General features: G+C 38.6%; 1 long non-coding RNA gene across 2 annotated transcripts in view; it reads left to right on the top strand.

Annotated features, from left to right (window-relative positions):
• Positions 1 to 857: 857 nt before the first annotated feature.
• Positions 858 to 16,428, top strand: part of LOC114896627 — a 136,571-nt gene continuing 121,000 nt past the window's right edge. For both annotated transcript variants that reach the window (XR_003793850.1, XR_003793851.1), the window contains exons 1-2: positions 858 to 4,699; positions 7,792 to 7,944. This is a non-coding gene — a long non-coding RNA (uncharacterized LOC114896627). The remainder of the gene's footprint in view (positions 4,700 to 7,791; positions 7,945 to 16,428) is intronic.

The raw sequence follows: 16,428 nt of genomic DNA on the forward strand, positions 1-16,428 counted from the left end.
CCACTTCTCCCTTCTCCCTCTCTCTCTTTCATACACACACTCACACACACACACACACACACACACACAACCTATTGAAAGTGTATGCTCACTCTTATCTGACTTGTTCACTATACATCTACTGTGTGCCAAGCCCTGGTAAGTAAATTACATGTGTTATTTCATTTAACCCTTAAAACAACCTTAGAAGTTGAATACTTTTATCTCCATGTTACAAATGAGGGAAATGAGCCACAGAGAGGTTAAGTAAATTTTCTAGTCATACTTAGTAACCAGAGAGGCTAAAACCAGATCTGACTCCAAATTGCTTACTTTGAATCATCATGCTTTATGAGCTCTCCTCAACCCCCTGCCACATCCAACAAATGATTATATTTGAAAATTCCCCTGACTTTTGTCTGTTAAACAAATAATAACATAAATTAGAATGCCTGGCAAATCTACTGCTTATGACCTTATGAATAGATTTCTTTAGTTCAATTAACATTTTTTTTGGCTTTTTATAAAACACCATGAAGTACTTTTAAGGACAAAAGAAGCAAACATTTTCATGTGGTCTTATGTAATGATGTGCAATTTAGACCTAATCCTTTTAGCCCAGAGATGGAAGACTGACACTCTAAACAAAGCTCATTGTGTTCTTTTGTGCTGCCATAACAAGGTATTTAAAGGATGAAATTCTGGCTGGCAGATGGACTTCTTGGCATAACTCTACGTGCATCACAGAAATTGTTTTGTTTCAGGGGATTCAAACAAGATGCCTGACATTTCTCAGAAGATATTTCTACTTGTAAATATGGTAACTTGTTAGGTAGGGGTGTTAAAGGGACAATAATGAAGGCTTTTAAGGCCTTTTTCCTGTCTGTAACTTTGTATGATATGTAAAAAGTGCATTTACAGGAACTCATCCAACCTCAGTGAACACTCACACTTGAAGCCCTGAGTTGCTGTGTTAGAATTCCAATTACCCAAAGCTTCCAAGATGTGAGGAAACTAAGCCAGATGTTGGGGCCACCTGTATGTGCTTCAGTGGACAGCAGAGCTCAGCTCCCAGTTGACAGCTAGTGTCGACTGCCATCCATGAGAGGGAGCCTTCTTGGACATCCAGCCCAGCTGAGCCTTCAGATGACCGTAGCCCTGGCCAGCATTTGACAACAACTGCATGAAAGACTCCAGGCAGGATTTGCCCAGCTGAACCCTTCCTAAAATTCCTGTCAGACAAAATCATGAGCAAAATGAAATGAATGTTTTATGTAAGTAGGTTTTAGGTGGATTTGCTATGTAGCAAAAGTAACAGGTTTTGTTACCTGGAAGTAGGGTGTTACCAGGACCAGTGAGCATCAAAGTGACTGTCAGTGAAGGCTGGAAGGAGAGTGAGTGAAATGTTATTGGGGGCTGGAAGATAGAAGACCTTGGATATGTAGTGGTGGGAAGTTTATGAAAACTATCACTGCAGAATATAGAACTGCACCTAGTGAACTAACTGATCTGGATAAGGATATTTCTGGCTAAATGTTGAAAGTGACAATTAAGGTTTTCTAGCTACTATCATAAAATGAAGATAAAGAGATATGAGTTAAAATAGAAACTATTCAATTGTCAAGCAGAATGTAGAACAAGTAAAAATGGCCCTTGCTTTGCTAGGTTTAAAAATAAAACCAATTCTCATCTCTAGTCTCTCCCAGAAGAAGACTCTCAAAAGTAAAAAAGAGCCTCAGGGCAAAGAGTAAATCCAGGGTGCTGTCAGGAAACATGGTCTTAGGGTAAATATGAAGTAAAATGTATAACTGTAAAATCCTTTCTTAAGACATAGAAAGATTTAAGGTGATTTCTCAGAGACCCTTTCAAAAGCCTTCTATGGATTTTTAGGATGTGCCTCACGGCATCTCTATTTTCAGTTGAACAACAGCCCTTCTGAGAATTGTAAACAGTCTCATAGGGAGCCCAAAGTAGAGATCTGCTCTTAGGTCAAATTTTCAGTTTTTGTATAGGGATACGCTGTTCAAGATTGAACATTTTAAGCAAAAAGGAAGTTATCATACCATTACATAAGCCAAAACCAACCCAAGTTTCAAATGAGGATTTTTTTCTGAAGTTTACCTCAGCAGACTCTAAAATATAACATTCTGTTTGGAAGGGGAAGTGTGTACATGGCCATTGTGATTTTGCCTGACCAAAGTCCCCTACCAAGCTCCATTTGTTGAGACAGAGTCCCCCAGATGTAGGACATCTACCGTTGAATCAGTTATCAGCAAGCTTTGGAATCCCCAGCAGAGGCTGCTAATTTGTTAACCATATACTAGCATGCATTCTCAAGCAGTCCAATTTGAGGGACCAGACAGCGGGATTGTGAGTTTGAAGAGAGCATGCTGTGTTGCAATAGTGGCAGGTTTCAGAGGCAGAGATGTGAGGGAGATTAAAAGAAAATTTACAGGCTTGGCATTAGGAGGTACACGTGATCTCAGTTCTGCCAGAGCTTCACCTCTGTGATGAAATACTTGACAGCATCGACAGGTGTACTTGATAATGTGGAAAGTTGCAGAGACTGGTACATCTGCTCCGCTACCATGTACCAACAGGAAGGAGAAAAGTTCTCTGGAAATGTGTTAATGCTAGAGAGTCTTTTGCAATGAGCCATATGACAAAGTGCTATTGAACAGTTTGGAAAATCAGATTCAGTCAAAGCATGTTATTACAAGAGCGACATACAGTAAGGCATTATTGGAGAAGCTTTAGAATGGGAGATCTAAATTCGCCTTGTTAGTAAAGATTTATACAAGAAGAGGAGAGAGAAAGGTGACAGATCCTGTCTTGATGGAACCCAACCAAATGGCAGACTTGAACTGGAGACCTTAGTAGAGACTTGGGGAGTTGCAGCCGATGTTGCTGGTTTAACAGTAAAATCAACTTCCCTCTCAGAAAACCTGGTGAGAGACTGTGTCCATTAACTTAGTGTATGAAGTCTGATCTCAGAGAGAACAGCTGGAACCATCCACCTTTAACTTAGGAGCTACTCATTTATATGGTACATTTTTAATGCATAGGTTGCCAGGTGGAAGTATCTTTCTCCCCCCACCCCTTTTAAAATTTTGTTATAGAAAAGATGGGTATTTCCAAGCAAACAACACTTGGTAGGGGAGACTTTCCTTAGCCATCCAGAAACTAAGAGCAGAAAACAAGGAGGAACCAAGGAGACAACTAATCCCTGCAAGCAAAATTGCCCAATAGATACTCTGGCTCCTTCTTGTAGGAGGCAGAGATCATGCATGTAAGCGCTGAAAACAACAGAAGCTGATGCTCCTTCCTTGTATGTAGAAGTCATTAACCCAAAAGTCAGCCTTGATTCTGAGAGTGGAAAAGATGATAGAGGATGCTGGTGGGAATTTTTTTTCAGGCCCATATTCTCTAAAGCTGTGATCTTCAGTCTAAGGACAACTGTATAACACCCAGAAAGCACTATGCCACAGAGATGGCTGCTGATGCAGGAAGACCCTGCCTGATTAGGCTGGGGCAGCAGCGGTATTGGCACGAGTGACTGGCACTGTGTAGGTGAGTGTGAGAAACCTTCCCAGTATCCAACTGACAGGGCAGAATCAGAAATAAGTAGCTCAGGTACCAATTTAAATCCTCAAAGGAAAAAAAAAAAGTTGTTTGGGCTCACAGAGGAGTTTGAGGCTTAGGTGCCAAAAGTAAATTCAGTCCTGTTTTTTCACCTATACCTCAGAAGAGGATTTGTACAGAAGGTGAACAGGAGGCTCCATTTCCCCCTCAGGATGCTGTATTTGATGCTGTTGTGTACCACCCACATCCCCTTCTAGAACCAGGTTCTCTCCAAGTTGACTGGAATTTTGGATGCTGACAGCTCACAGCTGTGTTCTTCTTCAGGAATTGCCCCTAGCTCAAGGAAGCGGCTCCACTCAAAGTTATGCGCTCTTCCTGGGATGCAGCACACGTTCAATGCCTGGGTCATACAGAATGCAAAGATTCGTCCCCCTTACCTTGATTCTCAAGACATCTCTAAAGGGCCATTCCACCTTCAAAAGTGGATTCATGGAAACCACTGAGGCTGTTCTTATAACAGAGCACCTTCCCTTTTCATGTGTCCTTGATTAGCAGTAATTCCCATAACTAATTAACTTAAACATTTTGATACTAATTGTCATGACATTTTGCTACATGCTAGGAAAATCAAAATTATGACCTGGTCTCTGACTTCAAAGAGATTTTAACTTATAGAAATGATAAATGACTCCAAAGTATCATACAAGGCTGTATGGCCTAAGCATGAAGGTGCTGAGTCATTCAATTATTAAACCGTAAACACCTGTACGTGCTTTGTGCAGCAGTATAAAGGTCAGTAAGGGTTGGACACTGCTTTTAAGGATTTCAGTGGGTTCAGGGGAGGGAAGGTTTATTCTTGACAGGAATTTCTTCATGGGGGCTCCATTTGTTTACATATGTCCTGGCTTACTTCGGAAAAAGATTTTGAGTTGGATCAGAAAAAGTAATTAAGTATTTCATAAAGGGTTGGAGTGTGATGGGGTAGGAGGGAAACTCCAGGATGAAGGAATAACATGAAGGCAGTAGGGAGAAGGCCGTTTCCTCACAATGGTTTCTGATAGGGTCTTAAAATGGGCACCGGAGGAGAATATTTAAGAGGAAAAGAAAGTCTAAAGTGAGGAGAAGCCTGAAGACAAAGGTAAGGAATTCTGGTTTTGTTTAGTAGGAAGCATGAAGATTTTCTCTTTTATCTCCTATGTTTATTTAAAACTTTATTGTCTAGCTCAGTCTCTATCCCACATCCTACTATTTTTTGTTGATGATGGTATCACAATCACTGTACTAGACGTACTCATTTTATGACTCACCTTCATTCCATTTCATTTGTCTCCATCCTTGGCCATGTTTGTCATCTTACTTTAAGAAATAATAAACTGTTGTTGTTTTAAACCACTTGGTTTTGGGGTAGTTTGTTACACAACAGTAGACAACTGATACACAATTTGGACTTTTGCCCAAAAGCCTCACTCAGGGTAACCTTGAAAGACAGCAGTGAGGGACAGCCTCACCATTGGCAGAGGTTTGGGTGTGTGCATGATTATTTATTTTGTGTCAAAAGAGAAGCAGGTTGATATAAGATTATACATGGACTCATTAGCAGTGACAAACGGTTTGGTTAATTGTTCAGGGGCTTGGAAGGAGAAAGAAGAGTGAGAGTTTTCGAGAAGAGGCATTTGATTTGACATATAAACATGGGCATAAAGTGTGGATGTCTTTGATTCACATCAAAATGCCCACCAGAGAGAATCTGTTGAAGGGGCACTAAATAACCATGTAGAATAACTTAGCCAGTCTTTGTTGAAAGTCACTGCGGTGTTGCACAAAGGGTTTATACAGGAGAAACTATGGAGACAGGGATGGAGGCTGTGCATGAGCCCAACAATGTGGACACTCCAGAGCAGACCTAATAGTGCTGCTGCCTATCATCTAAGCTACCAGCAGCAAGACTAATGTTGCCCTCTAATATGGCACCGTACCTTGAGGGGACCAACTAGACAAAGTTGATTACACTGTGTCTGTGAAATCTCGAGAGGCAGAAATTTATTTTGAGTGGTGTTCTCTATATGATTGCCTTTCCTGCTCATTAGACTCATAGGCTGCACCATTATCCATGAGCAAACAAAATGTTTGATCTACCAATATGTGATCCTACATAAATTTCATTGGCCCAAGCAATGCACTTTACATCAAATGAGGTGTAACAGTAGGCATCTGACCATGAGATTCACTGGTCCTATCACATTTTACCACCCTGATTCTGCCGGCCTGATAGTGATGGAATGGCTGTTTGAAGGTATACACCTAAGGTGGAAAGTTGGAAATTATACTGTGCAAGAATGTGGTATATACCTTCATCCTACAGAATCAAGAGCACACCCTAAATCATCAACCATTATGTGCTGCTGTATTCCCCAAGGGAAAATACATGGATCTGGGAACTAAGGGTTGCAAGGAGAAGGGACTATGCTTATTATCACTTCCAACGGCCCATTTGGGGAACTTGTTCTTCCCATCCCCACAACTCTACATCCTGTAGGTGTTTAATGGCACATTAAATATAATACATTTGGCACACAAGTGATCTGCTTAGAGAAGAGGGTGAAGGGAAGGGGGTTCTTGGTATTGCTCTAACCAATTTTAATGGTAAATGGACATGTGCAGAAGCCACAACCTGAAAAGGGCACAGCAACTATGGGCCCAGACCCCCTCAGGGAAAGGGGCCTGGGTCATCCACCAAGTAAGTGCTGGAGACCAGCTGACTACCCATTGATTGTCAAGGGTGGGTGAACTCTAGTAGACGAGGTTAATAGATGAGGGAGACTATAAATATCAGGTGCAGACTAGAGAATAGTTGGAGGGGTGAGGGCAGCTGAGAGTGGGGGAGGAAGGAGAAAGGGAGAAGGAGGCTAACACTAGTTTGTCACACTGAACTTCCTCTAAAAGCTTTCCGAGGAAAGGAGGAGAATTGTAATCCTGAAGGAGTTGTTTCCTTGTGGAGGGAATATGCTGTACAAAGCAAGTGGAACTAAATGGCATGGGATGGACTGTAGTGGATGCATTTGGAGACCTCCTAGATTCCCCTTCCTGGTTAAGGCTTCATGGTCCCAGATGCTGGGAGTATTGACTACTGATTACTTACAGTTGCATCCAACTCTGGGAATTGCCCTCAGCTGAAGGAAACTGCCATGCTCAAGTCTCAGCTCTAGTTCCTGGGGGCAGCCATATCTGATGATTGATTGTTGTGAGGTACATTCCTTAATGTGGGACATCTTTGTAGGATCATCTCATTCTTGAGGGATCTCTGTGGCATTCGCTGAGACTACTCTTTCAACTGTATCTCATTTCAAATTCTACCTTTACTTAATCTAGCTTCCCTTGCTCCTTCAAAGAGCACTTCTGTTTTCAAGAGCACTTCTGATAAACCTGCCTGCAAATTCCAGGTGAACTTTACCTAGAACAGTAAGGTGTATTTATATACCTAAATTTCTAAGAAAGGCAGCTCCTGAAGCCTCCTTTATTCTGATAACCTCCCTAAGCAGTATCGTGTATATAATGCTGAGTGTAGGAGATCCTTATATTCTATACAAAATAAGAGGAATTCAAAATTCACAGGAAGCAATTTCATAGAGAGGGAACAAAGACCACATGAGAAAGTGAAAGAAAGATGAGGAAACCTGGTAAATGTGGGAGGAGTAGATTTCCTGTTGAAACTAGTGAAGGGATTGAGTTTTGCATCCAGGTTGACAAGGAGGAAAGAAAGTAGGCATATATTTATATAGGAGTCACACAGACAGGATCTATTGTTCCCCCCCATCAGAACTTCTACATGTCTTTGAAATTGGAACTTTGAGAGGCAGAAAAATCCATGGCAGATATCTGATTATAAAATACATTAGGTGTATCAAGTTGTATTCTTTTAGAGTTGAATTTGTTTTCACACTAGTATCTCTTCCTAAATGCATTTTTTTACGTTTTCTTTTTAATTTTTAAAAAGTATTAGGCTGTGCCCTGTCTTAGTTGTGGCACGTGGGCTTCTTAGCTTGTGGTATGCATTTGGGATCTAGTTCCCCGACCAGGGTTCAAACCTGGGACCCCTGCAATGGGAGCTTGGAGTCTTACCCACTGGACCACCAGGGAAGTCCCCCTAAATGCACTTTTGAAAAATTATTTGGTGTTGTTATTTTGATTTATCAGCCTTGAGGTCATACTTGACTTTGCTTTCTCTCAAAGGCTATATCCAATACGTCTGGAAACCTCATTGGCTCTACCTTCAAAATATATTCAGAATTCAGGAAGTTCCTCGGGCAAAAAGGAATATTAGACCAACCATAAACCTGGATCTACATCAAGAAATGAAGAGTATGGGAAATGGAGTAAAACAAGGTAATATAAAATTAATTTTTCTTATTTTAGTTCCTTCAAGAGATAACTATCTAAAGCAAAAACAGTAGTAATGTATTATATATTTTTTGCAAATGTAAACTTAAGTCTGACAAAAGCAGATGCGAGGGAGCAGTTGGGCATATACTATTTTTTTTCAATACGTTTATTGAAGTATAGTTGATTTACAATGTTGTGTTAATTTCTGCTGTACAGCAAAGTGATTAAGTTATACATATACATTGTATATATTCTTTTTTAAATATTGGGCATATACTATTTTAAGGTCCTTACACTACATTTGAAGTGATGTAATATGGTTTTAAGGTAGATCTTGATTAATTAAACATATATTTTAAAACATATAGCAACCACAGACCTTTTTATAAAAAGGTAAAAGCCCATAGGAGAAATAAACTAGAATAAAAACAACACTCTGAATTCAAAAGAAGGCAGAAAAAGGAAAAAAGAAACAAAGAATGGATAAAACATTAGAAAACAGCTAGCAAGAAAGAGTTTTATCTAACCATGAAATAATTATATTAAATGTAAATGAAATAAACACATCATCTAAAAGCCCAGAATGCCAGGTTGGCTAAGAAAGCAAGACTCAACTATATGCTGTCTCCAAGAAACCCATTTTTTTTTTTAAACACGTTTTTTTTTTTAAATGAATTTATTTATTTTTATTTTATTTATGGCTGCATTGGGTCTTCATTGCTACATGCAGGCTTTTCTCTAGTTGCAGCAAGCGGGGGCTACTCTTCATTGCAGTGCGCGGGCTTCTCATTGTGGTGGCTTCTCTTGTTGTGGAGCGCGGGCTCTAGGCACGCGGGCTTCAGTAGTTGTGGCATGCAGGCTCAGTAGTTGTGGCTCGCAGACTCTAGAGCACAGGCTCAGTAGTTGTGGCGCGTGGGCTTAGTTGCTCCACAGCATGTGGGATCTTCCCGGACCAGGGCTCGAACCCGTGTCCCCTGCATTGGCAGGCAAATTTTTAACCACTGCACCACCAGGGAAGCACAGAAACCCATTCTAAATATAGAACACAGATAAGTTAAAAGTAAAGAGATGGGAAAATATATACTATGAAAATACTAATCAAAAGAAAGCTGAGTAGCTATGTTTATAACTGACAAAGTAGACTTTAGAAGAATAAATATTACCAGAGATAAAGAGGAGCATTACATAACGATAAAAAGGTCAATTCTCCAGGAAAACATTATAATCCTACATGCGTATGTATCTAGCAACAGACCTTCAAAATACATAAAGTAAAAATTGATAGAAAGAAAGGAAAAATTTCACAATTATGGTTGGAGATCAACACTCCTCTCTCAGCAATTGATAGGACAAATAGAAAGTATGTTCAGGATATAAAAGACCTAAACATTATTGACAACTTGACTTAATTAGTAATTGTAGGACACTCCATCCAACAACTGTAGAATAGAAATTGTTTTCCAGTTCAAAAGGAACATGTACTAAGATAGACCATCTTCTTTTTTACCAGTGTTTTCTTCATTTTTTTGAATTTTTGCATTTTATTTTATTTATTTTTTTACACAGCAGGTTCTTATTATTTATCCATTTTATACATGTTTATAACATGTATAAATCCCAATCTCCCAATTCATCATACCACACTCCCACCCCGACCCCCCCTGCCGCTTTCCCCCCTTGGTGTCCATACATTTGTTCTCTATATCAGTGTCTCAATTTCTACCCTGCAAGCCGGTTCACCTGTACCATTTTTCTAGGTTCCACATATATGAGTTAATATACGATATTTGTTTTTCTCTTTCTGACTTACTTCACTCTGTATGACAGTCTCTAGATCCATCCACATCTCAACAAATGACCCAATTTCATTCCTTTTTATGGCTGAGTAATATTCCATTGTATATATGTACCACATCTTCCTTATCCATTCATCTGTCGATGGGCATTTAGCTTGCTTCCATGACCTGGCTATTGTAAATAGGGCTGCAATGAACATTGTCGTACATGACTTCTTTTGAATTATGGTTTTCTCAGGGTATATGCCTAGTAGTGGGATTGCTGGCTTGTATGATAGTTCTATTTATAGTTTTTTAAGGCGCCTCCATACTATTCTCCATAGTGGCTGTATCAATTTACATTCCCACCAACAGTGCAAGAGTGTTCCCTTTTCTCCACACACTCTCCAGCATTTATTGTTTGCAGATTTTTTGATGATGGCCATTCTGACTGGTGTGAGGTGATACCTCATTGTGGTTTTGATTTGCAGTTCTCTAATGATTAATGATGTTGAGCATTCTTTCATGTGTTTGTTGGCAATCTGTATATCTTCTTTGGAGAAATGTCTATTTAGGTCGTCTGCCCATTTTTGGATTGGGTTGTTTGTTTTTTTAATATTGAGCTGCATGAGTTACTTGTATGTTTTGGAGATTAATCCTTTCTCCGTTGATTTGTTTGCAAATATTTTCTCCCATTCTGAGGGTTGTCCTTCCGTCTTGTTTAGAGCTTCCTTTGCTGTGCAAAAGCTTTGAAGTTTCATTGGGTCCCATTTGTTTATTTTTGGTTTTATTTCCATTACTCTAGGAGGTGGATCAAAAAAGATCTTGCTGTGATTTATGTCAAAGAGTCTTCTTCCTGTGTTTTCCTCTAAGAGTTTTATAGTGTCCACTCTTACATTTAGGTCTCTAATCCATTTTGAGTTTATTTTTGTGTATGGTGTTAGGGAGTGTTCTAATTTCATTCATTTACATGTAGCTGTCCAGTTTTCCCAGCACCCCTTATTGAAGAGACTGTCTTTTCTTCATTGTATATCCTTGCCTCCTTTGTCATAGATTAATTGACCATAGGTGTGTGGGTTTATCTCTCGGCTTTCTATCCTGTGCCATTGATATATATTTCTGTTTTTGTGCCAGTACCATACTCTCTTGATTACTGTAGCTTTGTAGTATAGTCTGAAGTCAGGGAGTCTGATTCCTCCAGCTCCGTTTTTTTCCCTCAAGACTGCTTTGGCTATTTGGGGTCTTTTGTGTCTCCATACAAATTTTAAGATTTTTTGTTCTAGTTCTGTAAAAAATGCCATTGGTAATTTGATAGGGATTGCATTGAATCTGTAGATTGCTTTGGGTAGTAGAATCATTTTCACAATGTTGATTCTTCCAATCCAAGAACGTGGTATATCTCTCCATTGTTTGTATCATCTTTAATTTCTTTCATCAGTGTCTTATACTTTTCTGCATAAAGGTCTTTTGTCTGTCTATGTAGGTTTATTCCTACATATTTTATTCTTTTTGTTGCAATGGTTAATTCGGAGTGTTTCCTTAATTCCTCTTTGACATTTTTTATCATTAGTGTTTAGGAATGCAAGAGATTTCTGTGTGTTAATCTTGTATCCTGCTACTTTACCAAATTCATTGATTTGCTCTAGTAGTTTTCTGGTGGCATCTTTAGGATTCCCTATGTATGGTATCATGTCATCTGCAAACTGACAGTTTTACTTCTTCTTTTCCAACTTGTATTACTTTTATTTCCTTTTCTTCTCTGATTGCCGTGGCTAGGACTTCCCAAACTGTGTTGAATAAAAGTGGCAAGGTGGATATCCTTGTCTTGTTCTGATCTTAGAGAAAATGCTTTCAGTTTTTCACCATTGAGAATGATGTTTGCTGTGGGTTTGTTGTATATGGCCTTTATTATGTTGAGGTAGGTTCCCTCTATGCCCACTTTCTAGAGAGTTTTTATCATAAATCGGTGTTGAATTTTGTCAAAAGCTTTTTCTGCATCTATTGAGATGATCATATGGTTTTTCTTCTTCAGTTTCTTAATATGGTTTATCACATTGATTGATTTGACTATATTGAAGAATCCTTGCATCCCTGGGATAAATCCCACCTAATCGTGGTATATGATCCTTTTAATGTGTTGTTGGATTCTGTTTGCTAGTATTTTGTTCAGGATTTTGAGTCTATATTCATGAGTGATATTGGTCTGTATTTTTCTCTTTTTGTAGTATCTTTGTCTGGTTTTGTTATCAGGGTGATGGTGGCCTCATAGAATGAGTGTGGGAGTTTTCCTTCTCTGCAATTTTTGGAAGAGTTTGAGAAAGATAGGTGTTAGCTCTTCTCTAAATGTTTGATAGAATTCACCTGTGAAGCCACCTGGTTCTGGACTTTTGTTTGTTGGAAGGTTTTTAATCACAGTTTCAATTTCATTACCTGTGATTGGTCTGTTCATATTTCCTATTTCTTCCTGGTTCATTCGTAGAAGGTTATACCTTTCTAAGGATATGTGCATTTCTTCCAGGTTGTCCATTTTATTGGCATAGAGTTACTAATAGTAGTCTCTTAGGATGCTTTGTATTTCTGAGGTGTCTCTTGTAACTTCTTTTACATTTCTAATTTTATGGATTTGAATCCTCTCCCTCTTTTTCTTGATGAGTCTGGCTAATGGTTTATCAATTTTGTTTATCTTCTCAAAGAACCAGCTTTTAGTTTTATTGATCTTTGCTATTGTTTTCTTTGTTCTTTTTCATTTATTTCTGCTCTGATCTTTATGATTTCTTTCCTTCTGCTAACTTTGCATTTTGTTTGTTCTTCTTTCTCTAGTTCCATTCGGTGTAAGGTTAGATTGTTTATTTGAGATGTTTCTTGTTTCTTGAGGGAGGCTTGTGTTGGTATAGACTTGCCTCTTAGAACTGCTTTTGCTGCATCCCGTAGGTTTTGGATTGTCGTGTTTTCATTGTCATTTGTCTCTAGGTAGTTTTTTATTTCCTCTTTGACTTTTTCAGTGATCTCTTGGTTATTTACTAATGTATTGTTTAGCCTCCATGTGTTTGTAATTTTTATGTTTTTTCCCCCCTGTAATTTACTTCCAATCTCACAGCGTTGTGGTTGGAAAAGATGCTTGATATGATTTCAGTTTTCTTAAATTTACCAAGGCTTGATTTTTGGCCCAAGAGGTGATCTATCCTGGAGAATGTTCCATGTGCACTTGAGAAGAAAGTGTTATCTGCTGTTTTTGGATGGAATGTCCTATAAATATCAATTAAATCTAGCTGTGTCACTTAAAGCTTTTGTTTCCTTATTAATTTTCATTTTGGATGATCTGTCCATTGGTGTAAGTGAGGAGTTAAAGTCCCCCCCTATTATTGTGTTACTGTCGATTTCCTCTTTTAGAGCTGTTAGCAGTTGCCTTATGTGTTGAGGTGCTCCTATGTTGGGTGCATATATATTTATAACTGTTATATCTTCTTCTTGCATTGATCCCTTGATCATTATGTATTGTCCTTCCTTGTCTCTTGTAACATTCTTTATTTTAAAGTCTATTTTATCTGATATGAGTATTGCAACTCCAGCTTTCTTTTGATTTCCATTTGCATGGATCATCTTTTTCCATCCCCTCACTTTCAGTCTGTATGTGTCTCTAGGTCTGAAGTGGGTCTCTTGTAGACAGCATACAGATGGGTCTCGTTTTTGTATCCATACAGAGAGACTGTGTCTTTTGGTTGGAGCATTTAACCCATTCACGTTTAAAGTAATTATTGATATGTACATTCCTATTACCATTTTCTTAATTGTTTTGGGTTTGTTTTTGTAGGTCCTTTTCTTCTCTTCTTTCCCACTTAGAGAAGTTCCTTTAGCATTTGTTGTAGAGCTGGTTTGGTGGTGCTGAATTCTCTTAGCTTTTGCTTGTCTGAAAAGCTTTTGATTTCTCCATCAAATCTGAATGAGATTCTTGCCAGGTAGAGTAATCCTGGTTGTAGGGTCTTCCCTTTCATTACTTTTAATATATCATTGCCACTCCTTTCTGGCTTGTACAGTTTCTGCTGAGAAATCAGCTGTTAACCTTATGGGAATTCCCTTGTATGTATTTTTCATTTTTCCCTTGCTGCTTTCAGTAATTTTTGTTTGTCTTTAATTTTTGTAAATTCGATTACTATGTGTCTCAGCATGTTTCTCCTTTGGTTTATCGTTCCGGAGACTCTCTGCTCTTCTTGGGCTTGGGTGGCTATTTCCTTTCCCATGTTAGGGAAGTTTTCGACTATAATCTCTTCAAATATTTTCTCTGGCCATTTCTCTCTCTCTTCTCCTTCTGGGACCCCTATAATGTGTATGTCATTGCTTTCAGTGTTGTCCCAGAGGTCTCTTAGGCTGTCTTCATTTCTTCTCATTCTTTTTTCTTTATTCTGTTCTGCAGCAGTGAATTCCACCATTCCATCTTCCAGGTCACTTATCCGTTCTTCTGCTTCAGTTATTCTGCTATTGATTCCTTCTAGTGTTGTTTTCATTTCACTTATTGTATTGTTCATCTCTGTTTGTTTGTTCTTTAATTCTTCTAGTTCTTTGTTAAACATTTCTTACATCTTCTTGATCTTTGCCTCCATTCTTTTTCCAGTGTCTTGGATCATCTTCACTATCATTATTCTGAATCTTTTAATGGAAGGTTGCCTTTTTCTGGAAGGTTGCCTATCTCCACTTCATTTAGTTGTTTTCCTGGGGTTTTATCTTGTTCCTTCATCTGGTACAAAGTCCTCTGCCTTTTCATTTTGTCTGTCTTTCTGTGAACGTGGTTTTCATTCCACAGGCTGTAGAACTGTATTTCCTATTGCATCTGCTGTCTGCCCTCTGGTGGATGAGTCTTCCTCCAAGATGGATCATCTTCTGGGCCATACAACCTTAATACACTTAAATGAATTGAAATTGTATAAAGTATGTTTGGGACTTTAACAGAATTAAACTAGAAATCACGAATAGAAAGATATCTAGAAAGTTCCTAAATAGTGGCAAATAAAACTAATTATTTCTAAATAACCCATGGGTCAAAAGAGGAAATCACAGAGGAAATTAGGAATCATTTTGAATTCAATGAAAACAATACACAGCACATCAATTTATGGGATACAGCTAAAGCAGTGCTTAGAGGGAAATATATAGAATTAAATGCTTATATTACAAAGTACTGTCAGAATTTAACTATTTCTCAGTTCTACTTATGATCTGTCATTCTTTCTCACCTGGATTATTGTAAAGCCTCCTAACTTATTTCCTTGCTTCTACCCTTGTCCACTACAGTATGGTTTTAGCAGAGCAGCCAGAGTAAGGGTAATTCATTTAATCCTATCAGGTCACCTACCTCAACATAATAAAGGACATATGTGAGAAATCTACAGCCAACATCGTTCTCAATGGTAAAAAACTGAAACCATTTCCTGTAAGATCAGGAACAAGACAAGGTTGCCCACTCTCACCACACTATTATTCAACATAGTTTTGGAAGTTTTAGCCACGGCAATCAGAAAAGAAAAAGGAATAAAAGGAATCCAAATCGGAAAAGAAGAAGTAAAACTGTCACTCTTTGCAGATGACATGATAATTATATATGGAGAATCCTAAAGATGCTACCAGAAAGCACTAGAGCTGATCAATGAATTTGGTAAAGTTGCAGGAAACAAAATTAATGCACAGAAATCTCTTGCATTCCTATACACTAATGATGAAAAGTCTGAAAGAGAAATTAAGGAAAGACTCCCATTTACCATTGTAACAAAAAGAATAAAATATCTAGGAATAAACCTACCTAAGGAGACAAAAGACCTGTATGCAGAAAACTATAAGACACTGATGAAAGAAATTAAAGATGATACAAACAGATGGAGAGATATACCACTTTCTTGGATTGGAAGAATCAACATTATGAAAATGACTGTACTACCCAAAGCAATCTACATTTTCAGTGCAATCCCTATGAAACTACCAATGGCATTTTTCACAGAACTGGAACAAAATTCACAATTTGTATGAAAACACAAAAGACCCTGAATAGCCAAATCAGTCTTTTTTTTTTTTTTTTTTTTTTTTAGTAAATTTATTTATTTTTGTTTGGCTGTGTTGGGTCTTCGTTACTGTGCACAGGCTTTCTCTAGTTGCAGTGAGCAGGGGCTACTCTTTGTTGCAGTGCACGGTCTTCTCATTGTCATGGCTTGTTGCAGAGCACAGACTCTGAGTGTGCAGGCTGCAGTAGTTGTGGCATGTGGGCTCAGTAGTTGTGGCTTGCAGGCTCTAGAGCTTAGCCTGTGGCGCACGGGCTTAGTTGCTCTGCGGCATGTGGGATCTTCCCTGACCAGGGCTCGAACCTGTGTCCCTTGCATTGGCAGGCAGATTCTTAACCACTGTACCACCAGGGAAGCCCAGCCAAAGCAACCTTGAGAAGAAAGAAAAATGCAGCTGGAGGAATCAGGCTCCTGGACTTAAGGCTATACTACAAAGACACAGTAATCAAGAGAGTATGGTACCAGCACAAAAACAGAAATATAGATCAATGGAACAGGATAGAAAGCCCAGAGATAAACCCATGCACATATGGTCACCTTATCTTTGGTAAAGGAGGCAAGAATATACAATGGAGAAAAGAGAGTCTCTTCAATAAGTGGTGCTGGGAAAACTGGACTGCTACATGTAAAAGAATGAAATTAGAACACTCCCTAACACCATACACAAA

The sequence above is a fragment of the Monodon monoceros genome, unplaced genomic scaffold (assembly GCF_005190385.1).
Source record: "Monodon monoceros isolate NGI ecotype Baffin Bay Population unplaced genomic scaffold, NGI_Narwhal_1 Super_Scaffold_16, whole genome shotgun sequence".
In the NCBI taxonomy this organism is placed as follows: domain Eukaryota; kingdom Metazoa; phylum Chordata; class Mammalia; order Artiodactyla; family Monodontidae; genus Monodon; species Monodon monoceros.